This window comes from Trichechus manatus, unplaced genomic scaffold, assembly GCF_000243295.1.
Source record: "Trichechus manatus latirostris isolate Lorelei unplaced genomic scaffold, TriManLat1.0 scaffold00004, whole genome shotgun sequence".
Classification (NCBI taxonomy): Eukaryota; Metazoa; Chordata; class Mammalia; order Sirenia; family Trichechidae; genus Trichechus; species Trichechus manatus.
The window spans coordinates 7711996-7717660 of record NW_004443940.1 but is presented as its reverse complement, the minus strand read 5'-3'; the positions used below and the strand labels follow the sequence as shown (position 1 = coordinate 7717660).

At 37.8% G+C, this 5665-nt stretch overlaps 1 long non-coding RNA gene across 1 annotated transcript in view; it reads right to left on the bottom strand.

Annotated features, from left to right (window-relative positions):
- Nucleotides 1-724: 724 nt before the first annotated feature.
- Nucleotides 725-5665, bottom strand: part of LOC111820722 (uncharacterized) — a 16100-nt gene continuing 11159 nt past the window's right edge. Inside the window, exons 4-5 of the long non-coding RNA XR_002824237.1 lie at nt 4640-4682; nt 725-1834 (exon numbers count right to left, since the gene is read on the bottom strand). This is a non-coding gene — a long non-coding RNA (uncharacterized LOC111820722). The remainder of the gene's footprint in view (nt 1835-4639; nt 4683-5665) is intronic.

Below are 5665 nucleotides of genomic sequence, written 5' to 3'. Positions count from 1 at the left end.
AGTGTATTGCTATTGTAGAAATAGGCAGAAAGAAATAGACAGCCTTTGTGTGTGTTTGTACCTAATAAGGGTTACACTTAAATCAGTGGAGAAAAGTATTGACTACTTAATATATAGAGCTAGAATAATTATTAATGCAATATATCAGATGTTGACAAAACTTTATGTAAAGGGCCAGATAGTCAATATTTTAGGCTTTGTGGGCTATACTATCTCTGTTACAACTACTCAACTTTTCCACTGTAGCATGAAAACAGCCCTGAACAAGACATAAACAAATGGGTGTGGCTATGTTACAATCAAATTTTATTTACAAAAACAGGTAACAGACTGAATTTTGACTTGAGGGCCATAGATTGCTGACCTATGCCATATGCCAAAAATAAAACCATAACACACTAGATGAAAATTTAGATAGTATTATATGGAAATATAATTTAATATATATAAATATAATTATGAAACATAATCTTATTATCTTGGAGTGGGGTATCTTATCACAATGCAATGTCAATAACAAGTAAACAAATAATTGATAATATTATCACTGAAGAATTAGAAATTTTTTTGCATAAAAACATAAATAGTATATGAAAAACTAGAAAAACATTTGCATATATAGTTTTTATAAATCAATAAGAAAAAGTCCACAAGTGCTGTAGAAAAATTAACATAAACCGTTCACAAAAGAAAAAAATATAATTGACATCAAATTTATTCTAACCCCTTTCGAACATCAGAATACAGAATATTGCATGAAACATTTGAAATTAATACAGTGAAGAATATGGTGGCTCACTTTTATTCAACTGGCATCTGATAGTAGAATTAAATTGACCAAAGGAAGCCTCCAATGGGTTTTACCTGATGAAATTAATTAACATGTGACTTGAACTCCTGGAAAACCTTTTAAAATATCCTGCTGGGAATAAAGCAGAAAACCAGAACAATGTTTTTGAATTTTTTGTTTTTTTATATAACGGTACCTTGTCCAAGGAAAATATGCATTCTTTGTTTATAACTCAGACTGGAATGCTTTTCTTCTTTTATGTAATATCTGATACATATAGAAGGCTATATGTAACATATTGATACATTATAAAGCGTGGTAATAATACATCTGTGAGCGCCCCCCCCAATCTACAAACTAGAACATTATCTATTTTGTTGACGACATATGCATTCTCCTCTCATCCTCCTGACGTCCTCCTCATCAGGAGGGAAACTCTATCCCACTTCCATGCTTATCATTTCCCTTGCTTTTTCTCCCTCTTAGAGAGATACTTATTTAGCTGAAGATTAAATCTGATAACTAACAGTTTTATCTCATGTTAAGTTTGAAAGAAGAAACATGATTTAACAAATAAATATGTTACATTCTAAGTAATTTTTTGAACTTCAAAATTCTGTTTTTAGAGAATATGTATTGAAAGTGATTGTGATTGATGTGTTTTCTAATGCTAAGGAAACTACTCTTCAGTTAATGTTGGTTAGACCCTGATATCAGAATCTCTTTGATACAAATGAGATAGACTTGGGTTGTTATTTTCTACTTGGTCCTTGTTGAACATATTCAGGGTTTTATGAGGTAAAATGAAAACAAAAAACAACCAGAAGTTGTGTTTCTGGCTATGAGAATTTGAACACTGTATAGGGAGCCATTTTCAATTAAGATTCTGACCCAGGAAAATGGAAAGTATCTGAATGAGCTCATCTTTGTACCTAGCTTCCTGAAGAATTCTTCTGAGCTGTCTCTCCATTGAAGAACCACAAACAAGTGCCTTGAGATGAGGTGTAGGTCTCAGACCTAGATCTGGAGACCATAATCTCAGATCTAGAATGCAAAAGTAAGAAAATATCATGATTCGTTTTGGGAGGAGTTGTTAAAGAAATAACATTCAATAATTGCAAATTTGATTGTTCTATTAATTCCAATCTGTCAGGTTCATGCTAATAGCAGGCTCAAAACTCTAGGAAGAACCAATAACTCTCCTTGCTAACCCTTTCCACACACATATTGGAAGAAGGAAGAGGGGGAGGAAGAGGAAGAGGAGGAGGAAAAGAGGAGCTTCCATATGGAGAAAAGTCAGGGAAACAATTGGCCCACTGTGGTAGAATCAGTGAAGGATTAGAAGCTTTTCTGCAGAGTTCCTTTTTCCTTTTGATAGTTCTTTAGATTCTTTCTTTTGAGACCTCCTGGCTCTTGGCCCTCTTCCTCTAGGGAATCTGGCTTAATAAAGGACTCTCTGATCTGGGGTGGGCCTTGGCTGGCTCTACTCTAGAACTTAGAAATACTACTGCTTGGGCCATGAATACGTTTGGGTCAAGAATAAGTTTGGGCCTGGTTTTAGTCTAGGTTTTGGGCTAGGGGGTAAAAAGCTTCATCATGGCTCATGTATGGCTTGGCTGAGTTTACGTGGAGGGTTTGGGGCCAAAGATTTCTGATGATAAACATTATATATTTGCCCAAGTGGTCCTTTCTTCTTCTTTTCTCTGAAACTTGTGGAAGGGATGGGGAGCTGATCTTAAATCTAGGATTCAATGTTCTAAGAATCTCTCCCTCACTTTCTACGGGGAGATATCAACACTATATGCCCATTAGGAAACCCTGGTGGTGTAGTGGTTAAGAGCTACATCTGCCAACCAAAAGGTCAGCAGTTCGAATCCACCAGGCGCCCCTTGGAAATCCTACAGGGTCTCTATGAGTCAGAATTGACTCAATGGCAACGGGTTTGGTTTGTTTTTTATATGCGCATAAAGGAGCTCTGGTGATGCAGTGGTTAAAGGGCTTGGCTGCTAACCAAAAAGGTTGGTGGTGTGAACCCACCAGCTGCTCCAAGGGAAAAAGATGCAGCAGTCTGCTTCCGTAAAAATTTGCAGACTTGGAAACCCTATGGGGGCAGTTCTACTCTGTCCTATAGGGTCACTATGAGTCAGAATCGACTTGACAGCAATTTTTTTTTTTTAATTTTGGTTATATGCCCATGATAGTTTGCTGAAAAATGTCTTTGCTGTTGTTAAAAATAGATGGAGAGAATTATTTGAAAGAAAGGATCAAGAAAATGGATTTTCTTGAAGAAATGTGAGAGAGAGAAGCCAATCCTTGATGAGAGTTTTGAGACCATTAAACTCACTTTAAGAAAACAAAACTGAACCAGATAGTAGAAAAATACTCAAACCATATGAGATGCTTAGTACAAGGACATCTCAAGCATGATTTTTTTGGGAAACTGATGGCATGGCATAAATGACAGAAAACAACCCTGTAAGAACGGAGAAGCTGATGACCACAGACTGTAAAAGGATCAATTGGAAAGGGAAAAACTGATTTGCTATGGTGAAGAAATCTGTGTAGAAGAGAAAGGGTCATCTTATCATTATCTTATAATTGTTCTCATAATTATCCCTTCTTTTTCCAGAATCATCAGTTTCTCCTTTTTACAGCAATTCTCCCATTGTCATATAAACATGCCATAGTGTATCTCTCGTTCTTAAACACACACACACACAAATACACAAACAACAGACAAACGTCTTCCAGTCATTTTTTTTTATCACATTGGTTTGTTCCATTTCTTCAAAACCCTTATCATCTGAAATATTCTTAAGTATTTTTTTTTTTTTTTTATTATTTGCCTCCCAACTCTAGGATATAAGCTCTATTAGGGCAGGGGTCTTGTCTTTATTGTTCATTGCTATATTGTCAAGTGTCCTAGGATAGTATTCAGCATATAGCTGGGGTTCAATAAATATTTGTTGATTGAATGTAAGAAGTTGAGTGACATAAATGTATGGGATATAATTATTCTTGTTGTTGTTAGATGATGTCAAGTCGATTTTTGGCTCATGAAGACCCAGTGATAGAGTACAACTGTCTCATAAGGTTTTCTTGGATGTAATCTTTATGGAAGCAGATTGCCAGGTCTTTCTCCTGTGGAGCTGCTGGGTAGGTTTGAACTGCCAACCTTTCGGTTAGCAGCTGATCACGTAACCATTGCACAATCGGGGCTCCTCAGGATATAATTATCCAGGTATAAATAGATTTGTTTCAAAGGTAATTATAGGTCTCAAGGGCAGAGACAATGGGATGAACTCTGACCCTAAGAATAATAGGAAAAGCAATTCCATAATCCATTTGGGCATGGACCAAGGATGACAAACACACAGAATACCACTTACCACTTCCCCATCCTGCTTTCAAGACAGACGTTACTAATCTATCACAGCTCTTTATTATTATTATTATTATTATTGCAGAGAATGGCTACTACCTCCCTGATTATTAAATCCATAACACAAAGGGAAGGATGAGGTTTTGCATTGAAAGACAGGTTTGGGAAAAGAAGACCTTATCAACATGGAAGGTCAAGGTCCTTTTGTAAATAATGTTGCCTAGCCATCAACCCTAGGGTGTGAATAAGGAAAAGGAGCAGTTGCATGGCTTTAGTTTTTTCCTTCATAAACAAAGGAAATGACACCACAGTGCAATCACCCCAAATTCACTGACCAAGGGGACTGATCAGAGAACTCAGCATTTGTCCAAGGACAGATGCCAAAACTCAGCCAAGAAAATCTGCCTGGTGAAAAGCACACGACAGGGATATGCCCCCACGGACCATGACCGGCAGCTATAACTCACCTTCTTGGAGAGCTGTTGGCTCAAGGGAAGTCTGGATAGGACACTGAGAATGAGAGAAAAGCATAGGTGAGAACATGAATGTGGCAACTCTTATCCAGTTTCCGAATATTTTTATATGGGGAAGGAAACAAAGGGAGTAGGGACAGCAGCTGGAAGTTGTCTTTCATTAAAGTGTAAGTGGAATCAAAAACTTGACTAATAAAGATGGAACTTCCTATAACTAGACAAAGTAAACAAACAAGGAGAGTCAAAAAATTATTTACAAAGCACATTTTCAATGGCCTGCAATGAAGATAAATGCTAAGAAACAGAGACTCCTCCCCATGGCTCTGCCTCCTCTCCCAACAAACACTTAAACTGCTCTAAATGATGAAACTAGCACCTGAGTTGCCTCCAAATGAGAGCACTGCTCCTGGCAAGTAGGGGGAACTCTTTGGCAAAGGGACAGACTTCTGCCCAACATAAGTGATCTGAAGTAACTGCAGAATTCTCATCAATATAGTTGACATGTCAAACAAACAAATAAACAAAACCATAGAGAATAGAAGCAAACTCTCCACTTGCTCCCGTGGTTCTGGCTTGTCTCCATTTCTAACTTCACAGGACAGTGACAGAGTCCTGGGATGACATGCCAAGAGAAGGCTGGGCTAAGGACTTCATTAGACACTGCCTTCTCCCTCCAGTGGGCCTTTCTGTGGGTGAATCATATGAGGCAGGACCACGTGAGACCAAGAGAATGGTTTGTATGTCTCCTCTAGGAGTAGCACTGGACACACAAAGGAGGTGAAGAGCTGATGCAGAGAAAGGATCAAGAGGGACCTGTTTGCTCAGAAGAATCTGCAGGAAATGAATCACTGATTGGATTGCAGTGGAATAAGAATAACATCTTCCAGGTGTGAGTCTTCTTGCCTAGATCCTTTCCCTACTTGTTCTCCACCCTCAACTACTGGCCTTCTTTTTCCCTTCTTATTTCTCTCTGCCCTCCAGCACCTCAGGTATTCTTATTTATTAAAAAAAAAAAAAAAA